Source organism: Anabrus simplex, chromosome X (genome assembly GCF_040414725.1).
Source record: "Anabrus simplex isolate iqAnaSimp1 chromosome X, ASM4041472v1, whole genome shotgun sequence".
Classification (NCBI taxonomy): Eukaryota; Metazoa; Arthropoda; class Insecta; order Orthoptera; family Tettigoniidae; genus Anabrus; species Anabrus simplex.
In genome coordinates, this window is record NC_090279.1 from 217,962,957 (window position 1) to 217,981,283 (window position 18,327).

Consider the following 18,327-nt stretch of genomic DNA (forward strand, 5'->3'; position numbering starts at 1 on the left):
AAGGGAAAGAGTGTCCAGGTTTTGGGATTATCACTCGCGTATATGCGAAGTAATTAAGGAAGAAAGAAGTACTGTTAAGAAAGTTCAAAATAATAGAAATAGGATTATAACTGAGGAGGGCGGGATAAGACAAATATGTACAATACCAAGCGGATGTACTGGAAAATTAAACAGTGAAGATATAAGTTACGGATATAAGAAGTCTATAACAGAGCAGAAATTGAGGCGCAGGGATTCTTAGGTAAACAGATGAGATCACTTATGGTGTTATTACTTTAGCCTAAAGATACAAGGAAGAGGCAACAAATTAAAGCAGAGAACAGAATTAGAAAAGAAATAGAGTAAAAATTATAGCGAATGCCAGAAAAGACCTTACGGTGTGAAATAATGGAGGTAAACTCCACGGAACTGTTCAAATATTAACAGCCCCCCTTAGTTCGATTCGAGGATGATAGTAACCTCCAACGGTATTCCCCAAATATCCCCAAGAATGGCAGCTTGACGTCTGTCTCGCTTTCTACCTAAGCGACGATCACGAGTTTACAGGAATGAGGACGAAAATAGCGTTCTTTAGTTCCCTCATGGCAAGCGGCCACAGACGTTGCCATGGTGACCTTGTCGGTCTGTCAGACGCTCAAGGCAGCAGCAGGTAGTAATTGTCTCCGTCATTTCAAGAGTTGTTTATAATGAAGTGACGTTTCACACATAGTTGACGGATTTTAGAGAACATCAATAGTATAAGAGAAAATGGAAGAAAACTGTTACCGTATAGTTTTCCTCTAAACCGCAAGTCTATTCACTGATTTTTAAATCATACGCATACCTAAACCATCCCCGGGATGGTAAGGTAGGTAAGGGTGTTATGCCCGAAGGCAGGTCCGAACCTCCGCAGAGGTGTTCCTGAGCCAGAGTTTACGTGCGGTAGGGTGGCCAGTTCCTTTCCGCTCCTCCATTCCCTTACCCCCCACCAACAGCGCGTGGCAACCCATTCAACTCCTGACCACGCCCAATGTTGCTTAACTTCGGAGATCTCACGGGATCCGGTGTTTCAACACGGCTACGGCCGTTGGCTCGCCGGGATGAATATACTCTAAATATGAAGTTTGGTCGAGATGCATCCAGCCGTTTCAACGTGATGATATAACAAACAGACACGAAAAATAAATACCACTGATACGGTCTCGAGTTGATCTAAAATGGACAGATATCTAAAAAAATTGTCAAAACAAACAACGAAATTACAAACAGCACATCCCATGTACACACCTTACATCTTCCACAACAAGATACGAACAACAAATGCATGGATCAAACACGGACGATTTGTGTCGTGAAGAATCAAAATTATTTATAAATAAATCCATTTGAGTAAATTCCCTATAGTATGAATTAAAAAATTATACACAATGGCCACTAAAGTGAAACATCTCACTCGTAAAGTAAAAACATACTTTGTAAGATAATTGCGTAAATATGTATTCCGACACTGGTGGATTCAACACTTGGGATGTTGACAACAAACAGCCGTCGTGTGGACACAAAGACAGACACGCTGCTTGTCTCGACAGCTCGATACTTTTCCATAACTCTGACAGCGCCGCTTGTCATCACGTCAGCAGTAAACACAAGAGATACAAGATAACCACGTGACAATTCAGGAAACAAAACACCAGGCATTTTCTTTATCGCCATAGAACTTTGTTCGGCGTCGTTTTTCACAAAATAATCTCCAATGTGAATAGGTATTATTATATTCTTCTTCTTATTTAGTTTCATCCTTTTTGGGTAGATTGAATCAATCATCTCTCTGTGTGTTCTTCTCTTCTTAGTGCCCAGTATTTCTTTCTGATCTTCGTCTCCTCTCGTCTTCCGAGATAATAGGTTTGCTTTTGATGTAGATTCGTTTCGTCTTTAGGTATTAAATTAGCTGTTCGATCGAATAGTGAATTTTCTGTAATTTTTAATTCTACTAGGTCTTTCTGAGTTTCTTTAAACCAGTTGGGTTTTGTTTTGTGATTACGGCAGAAGTGCAAGATACGTTTGGTCAATCTATTAGAGTTCATTCTGAGAAGATGACAGCCACAATTTATCCTTTTTCTATTGTACCTGATAATTTTTCAATTTTCTTGTAGAGTGTTTCATTCTTGACGTATATTATCTTAATATCGAGACACTTTGGTTCTATGACCTTTCTTAAAATAGTACTTTCTTTTGGCTCGAGTTTCTCCATCTGGCCTTTGCAACTCATGTTTAGTGTTTCTGCTGCTTCTTGTTTAATCTCTGTTTTAAAATGTTTAATTTAAGACCCCCATGAAAGGGATTTCTTGTTGTATGTATCTTTTGTTAGTGGAAGGCCAGTTCAAGTTTATTTTTCCTGGATTCCATTGCTTTGCATTCCATAGCATTCCAACTAATCCATTCTCCAAGATATTTAAATTCTTTCACTATCATTCTTTTCTTAACTGATAATTACATCATGTTATAACGACATAAAACAGGCGTCCTAGCGGCCAAAATGTGAAGAGGACAGCAATGGTGGCGCGCATTTTCCTACAGCAAGAGGATGTGCAAATCGCACACTTCGTACAATTTTTTAAAACTCATTTTTATAGTAAATTATCAGATATTTATGAAATAAGAGTACACTTCGTCACTGGTAATGTTTATTCTCTTTCTTTTGAATGCTCATTTGTGACATTTGGAGCGCCGCCAGAGGGATCTATACGAGGCCTGCCAGGGACCCTTGTTGTTTCCTCTTCCTCTTTCATCATTGCTCTATTCTTCTCCACTTGGGACCTGGTTTCCTATTCATTCTTCCTTGGAATCCTTCCATTCTTGAATATTTTTTAAAAATCCCTCTTTCTATACACTACTTTCCTCTTTTGTTATTTTTCTTTCTTCAATTCTAATTGTTGTTGACTCTCCCAAAGGTACTTGAATATCTGTTTTCTTAATCCATTCTATAGATATGTCCAAAAAATAGCAATCTCCTTTTTCTTACTCTTTCTGTTATATTTTCTATGTTCTGGTATATTTCCTTATGACCTAGCTCTTATTTTTCCATTGTTCATTGGTCCTCATTTGTCTCATGATTCTTCTTCCTACTACTTCCGGTTTATCTAAGCACCACTGGATTTTCAGATAAGATAGTGACGCCGTGCGCTCTTTCCATCTTGTGTAACATTCCTTCTACAGCAGATTATTCTAAACCATTTTCTTGAATTTGTTCTTTCAGGTATTTCCATTTATTTACTCTCCCTGTTCGACCAATATGCACTGTCAAACATTTTGGATGATTTTTTAATGTTTATAACAAATTTGATATTTGTACAGAGATTCCCAAACCTGTTTTGTTCGCTATTTCTTCCAAGAGACCCATTTATGTTGTTGCATCAGTCAAGTTCTCTGAACGTACAACAAAATCGTTTGCAAATGCTAGAGAATTAATTTCACCGCCTTTGTTTTTCTCATCAAAGTTATTGCCAAAATTATTTTCCTTTAATTTTTCATTATTATTATTATTATTAGTAGTAGTAGTATTATCTTTTTTCTTTCTCTGTTAGAGTTTTCTAGCGACCACGAGACAATTTCAATATTTCTTCCCTTGTTGTTCCTTCTTATTTCTCCAATATTCCTTCATCCGCTCACTATGTCTCCTTTCCCTCTCCTCGCTCCATTTTCAGCATCTTTTCTTTCCCTCCCGACCTTGGAATCCTTCGCATTTTTAACACTTTCTAAAATCTCTTTCTCTATGTTGCATCTTCTTCCCTTATGTTGTTTCTTTTCAAATCTTTCTCGACTTCATGAATCCAGATTGTTGTTGACTTCTCGTTCCAAAGATATTTGAAATATGTTTGCTTAATCTCTTGTCATTCATTCTGTATAAATGACCAAAACTATCAATCGCCTCCTCCGCGTTGTCCGCTATATTTCATCATTACTTATTCATTTCCAGAGTTCTGTAGTTCTTAGGGGGCCGAGTATTTTCCGTCTTTCCAGTACTTCTAATTTATTCAGCTATTATTATTATTATTATTATTATTATTATTATTATTATTATTATTATTATTATTATTATTATTATTATTATTCATCCTTCTACTGAACATTCAGCATTAACTGTTGTTAAAAAGAAATAAACAGCCAATACTTATTTGCAAGAGGAATATAATCACGCATGGCCCTCACGAATGCAATGCCATATAAACTCTACATAATATTTGCTCCGTGCTTGCGGTCGTGTTCTGATTCTCCAACACGCCGCGATCAATAGTGAGGCGGTGTTATCGTAATCTGTTTTGTTCGCGGTCGCTAGTCAAAGCCTTCTCCAATTCATCCCGTATTAATTAGAGATGGCCATGCTATACAGTTAATAATTCGTGACGCCATCACGCATATTTAGGGATCTATTGAGGGAACTTCAAAATGAAGAAAATTGCATGACATTGAAGCTCTTTAGCAACGATAATTTGATCAAAAACTCTCATATCGAACATTTGTAGGCTTTGAAAGCGTCTGGCAAATAATAGAATAGGACTGCTGCGTATTACGGCGAATATTGTTAATGTACAATGTTTCCTGTCTGCTAATCAGTTCTATGCTTTTAATTATTATGTGAGGATCTTAGGAAATATACAACATCATTCACAACGATGGCCTAATTCAATATTTAACGTAGAGAACATACTATAATAATAATAATAATAATAATAATAATAATAATAATAATAATAATAATAATAATAATAATAATAACGCAATATGGAAAATTCCCAAGTATCTAAATTCAAATACCTGGCAAAAGTCATGCACAAGGGATCTCTAAATTACAATTAGCAGATACAATAAAAAATCTATATCCCGAAATGCAAAATGAATGCATTACAACACTGTTATCAAGCCTGAAGCACTATATGCATCTTAAACATTGATGATTGGACGCAGATCATCTACTAAAAATGTACATAAGGAAGAGGGAAAATATTAAGGAAAATATTTGGGCCATTCTGTATAGGGGGAATCTGGATATTAACAAAATGTCCTGATCTGTAACCAACACGTAGAGGAAATCCCAGACACAATTAGGAAGGACGTACTGGCCGAGGCGGTAAAGGCCTACTCGGAACGCCCGGAAGGAAATGAGATTTCCACTTCCGGAGGTGCATATGGTCCTGAGGTTCACTCAGCCTACACCAAAAATGAGTACCAAATTAATTCCTGAGGGCAAAAGGTGGCCGGGCGTAGAGCTACCTACTCTACCCCATCTTGTGCCGAGGTTACGAATAGTCGAAGCCTTTACTTTCCACCACTCCCAGCGCCTTCATGGCCTCTACGGAGATAACTTTGCTTTGCTTTTATTCTCAGAATGAGTAATCAGATATTGACCAAAAAAGATCTGTACCTTGCCCTATCAGTGAGAGTAAAAAACAATCGCCTGCTCGCACTTGGAAAAGATCTTCAGGAAATGGCATTTTGTTCGACAGATCTAAGTTAAAAAAAATTAGTCGACAGTCATGGGTTTGCAGATCATCCACGCACTACCACCAACGAAACCTGGTCAGACGATTGCAAGAAAAGCCACAGCGAGAAGATGAAGAGATTTTGGGAGAAGAAAAAGGCAACGACTTCAGCTAAGTAAATTCAATCTCGCGCATTAGTCGGGCATAACGAAGAAAGGATAATAATAATAATAATAATAATAATAATAATAATAATAATAATAATAATAATAATAATAATAATAATAATAATTCTAAGGCCTTAACTACCGCCACTGAGCGTTTTGATGTGGCGTAATTTATGCTGCCTGCATGTCAGTTTTGACGTTCCATTCTACTAGATGGAGCGATGATGTATGGCTGACATTTTGTCAGGTGAACACTAAATGTGTCACCAAAGATCTTTTACATGCCAACATTGTACGATCTGGGCTTTGTTCCACCCTTTAAAAATCTGGCTACTTCTGCGACACTGTACCACAGTTCCTCAGGTGTAACTCATGTTGTGATAATGTTTAAAGAAAGGAAGTACAGGTATTACACCGAAGTGAAGAAAAAGTACTTTTAATGCAGGTAAATCTCTCTATAAATAGGCCCATAAAACTATAATTGTAGGCATTAACCACGGACATTGAACAAGCACTTAGTGTCTCCAACGAAACGAAACCTGAGTGCAAAAACTTCGTTTCAACATCTTATTTGATGCTCACCTATTCATATAACTCCACCTGGGTCTACCCTTATTCCTTTCGGACCACACAAGTATCACAGAGCAAGCTATTTATTTCACCCACTTTTCCATTTGTAATTATTCTTACTGTCATGAAGGTTATGGCATTATATAATTTCTTTGTTGAGTTTATTAGAACGCCAATTGATGCAGTCTATTGAATACGCCATATTTGGCTTACGTATACATTTCGACTAGATTCATTACTGGCCAATGACTGTCGTCAAAATGGCTTCCAGCAAGGGCCTTGGTTTATCAATACAAAGTGCAGAATTATCAGCCACGAATCAAGACAGCAGTGAGAATTATAAACGGCTGTAAGATTTCTTTTCCAATTCATTACAAGTCCGATATGAATCAAACGAGGTACAAATAAATGAACAGAATAAACGAATGCTGTCTGCAGAGAACTAAATCACAGAAGCACCCAATCAGTTCTCTCGTTCATTCAGTTAGCTCATTAACTAATCAGCGCCATCACAAAAGAACTCGCTTGCACTAATTAGCAGCAGTTCCCTCTGACAACGCAAGGAAGCGCTGTCACATATAAACATCTAGTGCCCTGTGTTGTCCGTGTGCTACGCAAAGCACCCTGCAATTATTGTTTCACCAAGGAAATGATTGATTTACACTTTAACGAATTCCGTCGAAAAGTGGTCTTACAATTCTACTTTTATCACAAATAATCTAGGACATTTTAGCGTGGCCGTACCAATGCCCTATTTCTGGAATGGTGAGGTATCTACCCGGTAGCCATTAATTTGTCATAGTGATGATTCGATGGACTTCCTTGTGTGGGATAGCATAACACCACCTAACTTATTGAACTGATAACTTAGTATTCATTCGTTAATCAAGTTTAACTACTCACTAGATGCCACCAATTTCAATGTCTTGTTCTGTTTTTATACACATATTAACAGATACACCGGTGGGAATGGTCACTTAAAGTAGTATGTCAATGAAGCAGACTTAAAACTAGCTTAACATTACAACTCCGTCATATACAAATTCACCCGTAGCTAATTCAGTTGCTTTAATACCTCAATAGAGGATTTGAGTGTTACATTGAAATATGACACCATCGCATAGAAATTTACACACAACTTACTGACAAAAGGGGACAATAGTAATGTTCTGTTTGTGAAAGAACACAAATTGTCGCTTACATGTCCCGTGGTGTCACAACAAACAAACAAACAAACAAACAAACAAACAAACAAACAAACAAACAAACAAACAAACAAACAAAACTAACTACCGGTAACTAACTAACTAACTAACTAACTAACTAACTTAAGTATCCTTACTTTCGACCTCTATATACAGTACTAAATCACACACAGAAACGAAGTGTGAGGAAAAGAATTGACGCGTCCAGACAAAAGTTATTTAGAGAAAACAATGAAGTAAAAACGCAAACAATAATTGTGTTTTGATTGTTTCCCAAATTACGGCAACATGTTAACTAGTAGAATGAATAAGTTAAGTGCATTTTTTCCCACTGAATTGGAAGGTTGTATAGAGCAGAAGTGGACCTCCTTCACAATTACAAGTTCCCATTGCTTGTTATTCGATTCATAATGAGATTTAATTAACACAACTTGGCCTTGCTTCCTCTTTAGCGTAATTGCGGTCTGTTTTCCTCAAATATTCCCAGATTATAATAATGTTCTGTGTATCTTTTAAAACTGTCCTTTGATTCGGCCTCTGATATAAAAACTGTTCAATGTTGATGATGATTATGACGCTTCTTGTTTAAAAGGATCTGACACCTAGGTCATCGGCCCCTAATGGTACAAAATGAGACGAAATGCAATGACAATTAAAATTTCAAAATTCATCCACTGACTAGAATTGGAAAAGACGATGATAAAATATCATTACGAACTTAAAACGGTTAGTGGATCCGATCCACAATCCCTAAAATAACTTAATGGTATAAACTGAAGAAGGGACTGCTTCCAAAGCACAATCCTAAACTTTGTTGTCTAACGGGGTCCAAAATCCAGGTCACCTGCCCTTCATAATGGTACTAATCACAAGTGTTATTGTGTAACAAATTGCCAATTGCTTCAAAACTATGCGTTACACAATTATACCTTCCGATGTCGGTGGGGGCGGTCGAATAACAACCACGGTATCCCGTGCTTGTCGTAAGAGGCGACTAAAAGAGGCTCCAGGGGCTCTCAACTTGGCGACCGCGGGGTCCTTCCCTGAGTCCTGGCATTGCTTCCACTGACTTGTGCCAGGCTGGTCACTTTCATCTATCATATGTGACCTCCTTTGGTCAACTCTTGTTTTTTCCGACCCCGACGCTGTTAACAGCACTCGAGGGCGAGGGAGTCCTTCATATTCACGCTCTTCGTGGACTTTGTATTTCTTTGGCCGATATCTTCATTTTTCGAAGTGTGGGGCCCCTTCCATTTTCCCTCTGATTAGTGTTATATGGAGGATGTTTCTCTTGTTGTACTTCCTCTTAAAACAGTAATCACCACCACCACTGCCGTCTTTTCCCCTAGCACGGCGGTATATCAGCACATATTAGTTAATTTTAAAACATAAGCGCGTTTCGGAATCATTCTTCCATTCTCAGTCGATGTATTACAATTTTTAAAAAACTTCAAATTCAAAATATTAAAAATTGTCACGTAAGTCGGGACTTCCTCAACTCCAACTTAGGTAACAGTACAGTAATTCAAAAAATGCTTACATGTGCACTACATTATTCTACATCTTATGACAGAATAACTCGATCTTTGCCCCAGCCCCCATCGTTATAAATGCACGGAATCTCAACACAAATTGCAGTCTGAAATATTTTCACAAATAGTATTAATATCCAAAGACGTACCATGTTACTGATTGCTGCCAACATGAGAAATGGTCGATTTATGAGACCATTTATCTGCTGATTACACCCCTCAAATGAGCTCGTTATTTTTACTCTTGACATAAAAGTAGCCAATAAGACGAAGAGTCAAGCATTTCTTAGGCGTTATCTGCGGTAGATCAGCCACACGAAACGATACAATTAATTTTCCGCTGAGTAAGCCAGGTTCTTGAAAGCGCAGATTATGTAAAATGGAAAGGTATTCTTAAGAAACTAATGCAAATCCATTCTTGTTGGCAAAAGTACAGCAGATCGGGTTTATAGGCGTTGTTACTCTGCTTCGTTGCCTGGGAGTGCACGCAACACAAGGCCACCTGAGGTGCGGTGAGCGGCGCTTCCAAGGCCAAGATCAGCGCGGGCGGTTACAGGTGGCATTGCGGCCAACGAAACTGATTAAGATAAGACGATCGTTTATGTGACGGCCAGGATACCCGTGCCATAATAATAATAATAATAATAATAATAATAATAATAATAATAATAATAATAATAATAATAATAATAATAATAATAATAATAATAATAATAATAATAATAATAATAATAATAATAATAATAATAATAAACTAGTGTGTATCCCCAGCGTCACCCGCGTTTGTTAATTCAACCGTTACATGTTTTAAATCATTTAATTAAAATCTTAAGAGAATTAGCCCTACATTTATTCACACACATCGTTTCTACATAAATTGGATTAATTACAACAGTCTATTTTTTAATTATATTGCTACTTTCAATGTTTAAGATCCCGGGTTGGTGGATGGTACAAACAATATAAAAGACCATATTGTACGAAAAACTATTTTCCATTGAAGAGCTTCCTTTCCTTTCATTTGGAGCTGAGATGTACAGTGTGCTTGCCTTTCCGACTCTTGAACAACCACGGGAGAAGCACCATTTCCGAAGATGGAGCCCTACATCTTTAAGCGATTGGCCTTGTGACCTGTTGATACACGTAGCGAGACTCAAAGAAACGGGGAACTGCAGTCGTTTACATTAAAACGGTATATCTGAAGTGATGATTAGAATCTAAGGAATGAATACTACACCGTCCGCGGGCATGTCCAGCATGATTGTGTCGTCAGTAATATTCTGCATCACTTTCTTGACGGAGAGTCGTGTTCCGTTGCAAATGGAAGGATAATTCACATGCCTGGAGTGGATTATCGGTGTCATAATCTTCAGCTCCAGGTGGCTCCAAGTTGTTGAGAAGCTCGATTGTGTAATTGACAGCCTCATCTGTATTGCATGTCGTCTCCATAGACTTGTACATTTGCAGAACACGGAGTAAGTTGCTTGTTGATGTCGTTCGCAGCTTCATTTCTCGAAGCAAGATGAGACAGCCATGCGTGGAAATGTTAAGGGATTGAAATTACTATTGGGCAAATATTGAGTTTCGCCCAAAAAATAAATAAATGAAACGATAAAAAGTAATCAAATAATTAATGAAGGATTCGACCTACAAAAAGATTCATCTAAGAATACGCCTCTGTTAATAATTTCAAATCACTGCTTGCCATGGATTTGGCTGGACATCGCACACTTTCACACAGACAAACAGTTCCGAGTGTGGCTCCTCGTGTCGGGGACCGAAAATGGCTTCCTACGCCATGGACGTAAGATGGCCCCTTGACTTGTATTGCCTATCTTATGTAGGTTGCCTAGCGACAGTGAATCTTTGCATTTAATCGCGGAGACTGCACGATGGATTATTATTATTATTATTATTATTATTATTATTATTATTATTATTATTATGATTCATAAGTTAGATGAAAGTAGCAAGATTGATTGCTGGTACAAACAGGTGGGAACAATGGCAGGAGGGTACTCGGAATGAGGAGATAAAGGCTAATTTAGAAATGAACTCGATGGATGAAGCTGTACGGATAAACCGGCTTCGGTGGTGGGGTCATGTGAGGCGAATGGAGGAGGATAGGTTACCTAGGAGAATAATGGACTCTGCTATGGAGGGTAAGAGAAGTAGAGGAATACCAAGACGACGATGGTTAGACTCTGTTTCTGACGATTTAAAGATAAGAGGTATAGAACTAAATGAGGCCACAACACTAGTTGCAAATCGAGGATTGTGGCGACGTTTAGTAAATTCACAGAGGCTTGCAGACTGAACGCTGAAAGGCATAACAGTCTATAATGATAATGTATGTATGTATGTATGTATGTATGTATGTATGTATGTATGTATGTATGTATGTATGTATGTATGTATGTATGTATGTTATTATTATTATTATTATTATTATTATTATTATTATTATTATTATTATAAATATATTTCCATTGACTTTTCAAGAAATGCGAGATTTTTCCTGTACTACTGAGACGATTTGGAAGATTTGGTATAAACCGCATCTTTTAACTACCTCTGGTTTAAGAGCTTGAGTTTTCTGAAATATACACGTTAGTGTCTGATACTGAATAACAAGAGGGAAATGGAGGATCTACGAAAGAAGGAAAGAAACATTTTGAGAGAGCCTGAGAAAAGATGAAGAATGAGGAGAAATGAAGATCTATGCACACAGTCAAAGAATATCACAGATAGCAGACATAAAAGGAGACAAGGTCTTAACGAAAGAATCCTTAACTACATCACCGAGATAAAAGCAACTATAAAATGGGTAGAAGAAACAAGAAAAGACGTGGAGGAAGTTGGCTTCAGTTCTAAATATATCAGGAATAGAGATATGTTTCCAGCTACGATTGATAAATTCAAGGAAATGCAGGGAAAGCAAAAGAAAAGAAAAGGCCAACATTTGGTAAGAGGAATCACACGGAAATGATCGAGTAGTAGCTTTGGGAGAAGAAAAAAAAGATGACTACCAAATCAAGTGTGTCCCGTGGTCCAAAGTAGGCCGAAATGGAAGATAATAATATCCTGCCCCACTCACGTAAATGGCATATGAATTAAAAGAAAGCTACAGACCTGTAGGCCTACACAGTAGTTTACTGTAGGAGACGCTAGAAATCCCATGTTCACGTCTGTAGAATGGACAATTTACTAATTCAGAGAAGTTCAAGATCAACTGGATGGAAGAAATTAAGCAGAATTTGCAAGAAATAAATGCTACAGAAGATACCATAAAAACTCGTGAACTTTTTGGAATTCTGTTTGCAGATCGCACATTCATAGACAAAGCAGTGGACGGAGAAAGTGATAAACACCACAGCGAATTCATGAAGATATTTTAGAAGAAGAAGAAGAATACCAAAGTAACAAGTTCAAACGCGCTCTTTAACTGGACAAAAAAACCAATGATAATTATAAACTATGATCATCATAATTTTGTCCGAGATATTAGGACTGTACTGGCAATACTAATTGAAAATATCAGCTGTTATCGCTTGGCATCGAATCCAGGATATTTCGGATGACAAGTTACATATACTCTAACATTTCCTATTATTATTAATACTACGTGATAAAAATAACGGCAGATAAATGTGACTCTTATCAGGTTTACGTTCTAATTTTGATCATCGTAAGATCGCCATAATAAACCAGAGATGTTATCGACAGCGGGAAATTCCAATAGGAAACAAAGGAAGGATGGTTTCCGGAGCAGCTTTATTCTCATTTAATGCGCGGCCTCTTTAAAGCGTGACTCCTCAGACGGCTTTGGAGCGCAGCGCAGCTATCTGGGTCAAACTTCAATCTGGCCGTCTTGAGGCACTCCATTGCGTGTCGGGGAATCCCCGGCAGGCTCGCATTTCCGGTACGTTTAGTGCCAACTCCATGTTGGTGTCGTTAACACAATGGCTTGAGTAATGGGCGGTGGTTGTTTGCTCTGGTTTATGACCGGGACACGTGAGTCCACAGGCTCAGTGTGACCCGCTCTAATAGTAACGATATTGTTCATTGAAATGTCGGAAACTTGAGGTTCTAATTTTACGTAAAACTGCAGGTGATTTGTAGTAGTGGTGATTATTGTTCTAAGAGGAAGTACAACTAGGGAATCCTTATCCATATAACACTAATCGGACAGAAAAGATTGAATGAATCCCACACTTCGGAAAATGAAGGTATCGGCCAAAGAAAGACAAGGGCCACGAAGGGCGTGAAAATTAAAAACTCCCTAGGCCTCGATACCTAATACCGTCGGAGTCGGAAAAGAACAAGGGTTGATCAAGAGAGGTATGATAAAAAAAAGGATGTAACCGAGAAGCCTGACAGATATAAGTCGGACGAATGCCTGACTCAGCTAGACGAACCGTGGTCTCCTTGACAGCCCCGATCCCCCTTTCAGTACCTTCTTACAACAGGCAGGGATGTATTCGACTAACCCCATCCACAGGGATAAATGAACGAATTAGTTCACCGACCGACTTGGTCGCGCAGTTAGGATCGTGTAGTTTTGAGCTTGCATTGGGGAGATCGTGGGTTCGAATCCCACAGTTGGTACCCCTGAAAATAGTTTTCCGTGGTTTCCCATTTTGTTACACCAGCCAACTTAATTAAGTTCAAGGCCCCTACTTTCGCAATCTTCCCTATACTTCCGTCACCGAGAATGTTCCATGTGTTAGCGAGACGTTAAAAAACAACTAGGAAAAAAGGAAAAAGTTGCGGATTGTTGAAAAAGGACGTCGCCTTTGCAAGGACATGCTCAGAAAACAAGCCACTACTGAAAAAAAAATCACGTCTTACAAGAATATGTCCTTTTCTTTTCAGAAATCTGGTCAGTTTAATCAGCTGGTAAGAGTTGTTAGCACTTTATCACACTAAAGGACACTTCTCCATGTCTGAATGTCTTTGCCAATGACAGAGAACTTATTATCTTTACCAAGAATGTAATTTTGGAGGAGAACTGGACTTGATTCATGAAAAACTTGTCCATCGAGACGTTGTGCAATCCAAGGTAGACCACTGCTATATTAATACCGGTTCCCTCATTTTTCTACTTACCTTACGTCTGTCTGTGTAACAATATATCAGCGGTCAGTTTTGTGGAGCCAGAGAAAATATCCTAGACTATTCTTGGTCTCAGACGTAAACAATGTGAGTCATATTAGCAGGTCACCTGTGTACGGATACGGTAAGAACTGTCACAGAGTAAAGTAGAGGAAAGCACAGTTTTGCTGTTTGTTTTCAAAAAGAGAAAATAGTACACGTTTCTATGTACGGCGCAGATATAAACATGAATCATTACAGAAGGCCGTGGTTTTGTTGTCGATACTCGACGTTGTATGTGTATAGCATATTCTACCAAGACCGGCCATGTTTTATTCGGCCATGTATGCAGACGTGGAAAAATCTACCAAGGAGTAAAGGTTAAGAGCGCATACATTTGACGACTGCGCAGATAAATAAGACCATTATAGAAGGCCGAAGATTATTATTCACACTGCATATTCAGACTTTTCGTAGTTATGTACGCAGGAGCCACATAAAGTGATCCTTGAAGTTACAAGTGAGATGTCTACGGAATTTCTAAATGAGTAACGTAAACCTAAGTGGCTGGTGCGTTCGATATCACCGTTCTACAAAGGTCCTACTTCTGGCATGAAAATATGTAATTATAAATAAATTTGCATTGCTAAATTTAAGTCTGAAATCATAATTGCGCTATCAGGGATAGTTTTTCAGTACTCTGAACATATATATCATGTGTGGTATCATTGTTTGCGGCAAATATGGTACTTTTAATTTAAAAAATAAACAGTTGGCAACATTAACTTTACTATTTTCTATTCATTTTTAGACACTGATGCTATTGTTCAGATAGTGTGCCACAATGAGAATGCAACGATTTCTACCGATTTAAAATATATTTAATTATTTATTCATTTATTTATTTGGCTTGTTCCCAAGTGAGTATTTCTGTGAATATTCTCTTCTTTTTTTATTTCTAATCGATATGTCTGACAAAGAAAAGCGAGCCTGAGTAGGTTTCAAGAAAGTAACACAAAACTTCCTTGGACGTAGAAGAAAGAGTTTGTGAAAGAAACCTTCAGAGGTTATAAAGACTTGGGATGTAATATGTCCTTGGAAGTACGTTCCATGGGCTCGTCTTTCCAGAGAGTATCAGACGAGCATGGAGAAATATTTCATAAAGACATAGCTACCGTGGAGAAATGGATGCTCACAATTATAGCCGACTATTGCTGGAGTATAATTCGGAACAAGAAGGATGCTTCATTCAAAAGACATAAAACATTGTGGTGGCTAATTTCTGTCCATATTTTCCATTTTTATGAATTGGCTTAAAAGGTGTATACATTATGTGAGCACTTCTACTATACTCTCCTAATGTTTATAACCCCCTTAATTTAATTTATGTCAGTATGTCTATGATGATGATGATGATGATGATTGTTTAAAGGGGCCTAACATCTAAGGTCATCGGCTCGTAATGGTACGAAATGACACGAAATGTAATGACAATTTAAAAGTACAAAATCATCCACTGATCAGAATTCAAAACATGATGAAGAATGAATGGATGGATCTGAATTTAAAACAATCAGTCGATCCGACCTGTAATGGCCCACCTTCCCAGAAACTAGCGTTAAACAATGGTATTATTGATAATGGGACTACAATCCTGAATCGATGATGCTTGTAGTCTAAACGGGTCCCTAATCCAGGTCATCGGCGCCTCATTATGATACTTATTGCTGGAAAAGTAGAACCATGGTATTTGTCATGCTACGGTACTAATCAAAAGTAGTGTAGACTCGCGGTTTTCCACACATTATGTTACAGCTCACAGATATTGTAATACGCACATGTAACACAGGCCTATGGTGTTTCTCACATTACGGTGCCATTTTCAGGCGACAAAAACCTATGATGCACCTCACATAGTGGGTACTAATCATAGGCAAGGCAGAACCATTGTGTCGCTCATATAGTGATACTAATCCCGGGGTGCTGTATAACTCACCCTGATTCACACACTGTCGCTACTAAACACAAACCTATTGTGTACTTAACATAGCGGTACTACGCGCAAGTAAAAGCGACCCATGGTGTTCCCCGCGTGGCGTACTAATTACAAGTAGTCTCATGGTTCTAATTCGATCATCCCTTGGCGGCTTCTTTTAGTCACCTCTTACGACAGGCAGGGGATACCATGGGTGTATTCTTCGCCTGCGTTCCCCATCCACAGGAGGTTTTGTGTTTGGTCCGCGCGAGCTACTTTATTTAGCTCAAGTTCGCCGGGAAGCCGGTTAGGACCCCCACTATCCGCCACCTGGGAGTATCACCTCTCCCCCTGTCAGTACGTCTATGACTAAATTAAATATATATATAATGATATGAAAATATTAAGAGAAATTAACAATCGGATTACTCTTAAACTATCCCTGATGTATGAAATTAAAACCAGATTTGAATTCAGCCTTAATATGCCGCTACGAATCACACATTTTTCCTCCAGAAGACTTTTTTTTTGTAGAGCAGTGTATTTCATTTCACAGTATGGTGAATTAACTAATTTAAATTATGTGTATTTAATTAAAAATAATTTTCATCCGTACGACGCAAATTACCCATGCATTGAGCTTTTCTTGTTTCGTTGCTCGTGTCTTGCTATGAAAAGTATACTAAGTGTGTACACAGGGCTGTGTTCTAATACACATTAATATTATTTGAAGCAGTGAACAGTCCACTAAGCTGCCAGAGTCGTAAACCTGGATCAATGAAGGCAAGGCAATGCGATATTTATCTGTTTATCAATACTGTGATGGCGACACATTACTTGAGAGGGATACACAGACGCCATTTTTGTTTAAATGACCGCGGAACGACTGTGCTGCAATCAGGCGGAGAAGCAGTTCAACAAGGTTAAGTTTGATGTTCAGATCACTCTAACTCTCAAGCGGAGTTCACCCAATCAGACGAAAAGTATAATTTTTGTCATTGTCTATTGCACATGGCAACGCGCACCTGACGTGACACAACATAGCGTGTTTCTAAATGAGAATCTATTACTGAAAAACTTCATCGTAATTAACAATTAATTACCATTCATTGCATATATGGAAATGTAGTAAGCAGCCTGGCCTATGCTGACGACTTGGTCTTAACGTCAGACTGGTAATACAAAGCTGGAACAGGTCGATAATTTCAAGTATTTAGGTTGTGTGTTCTCTCAGGATGGTAATATAGTAAGTGAGATTGAATCAAGGATCAGCAAAGCTAATGCAGTGATCTCGCAGTTGCGATCAGCAGTATTCTGTAAGAAGGAAGTCAGCTCCCGGACGAAACTATCTTTACATCGGTCTGTTTTCAGACCAACTTTGTTTTACGGGAGCGAAACCTGAGTGGACTCAGGATATCTAATTCATAAGTTAGAAGTAAGGGACATGAAATTAGCAAGAAGGATTGCTGGTATAAACAGGTGGAAACAATGGCAGGAGGGTACTCGCAATGAGGAGATAAAGGCTCATTTAGGAATGAACTCGTTGGTTGAAGCTGTACGCATAAACCGGCTTCGGTGGTGGGGTCATGTGAGGCGAATGGAGTAGGATGCGTTACCCAGGAGAATAATGGACTCTGCTATGGAGGGTAAGAGAAGTAGAGGGAGACCAAAGCGACGATGGTTAGACTCAGTTTCTAACGAAGAGGTATAGAGCTAAATGAAGCCACAGCACTAGTTGCGAATAGAACATTGTGGCGACGTTTAGTAAATTCACAGAGGCTTGCAGACTCAACGCTGAAAGGTATAACGGTGTATAATAATGGTGTCTGTTTGTATGTAGCCTATATATGTCCAACCCTTATCCGATACCTCTACAAGATTGGGTATGAAGAGAGATGAATCTTGGTAGTGAGTTTTAAAATCAACCTTCATCAGAGGAGTTAATGAGATGATGGCCAGATATGCAATAGTATGAAGGGAGAGGGGGAGAAACCTTGTACCGGCACACAGCCTACTCCTGTCGTTCAGTAAGTTCCGTGAACGTCGTACCCCAAGTTGTGGTAGAAATGTTGTATTTTTACATGTGATCTGTTGCTGTTGGTGAAGTAAGGCAGATAAGAGAACTTGTAGGTTAAGGAAAAGGGAACCTGCTGTAGGACCTCGAGAACTCCTTCACCCCTGTGCAAGACCTTCGTTGTAGTTTTCTGGGTCACAATGAAGGAGAAGGTATGGTCGACCCTTGGTATTTCATTCCCATGTGTCATATTTCTCTAGTAATAACGGCGCTGTGACCTTGTGCGTTGTCAGGGCTCTTTACGTAAGCTG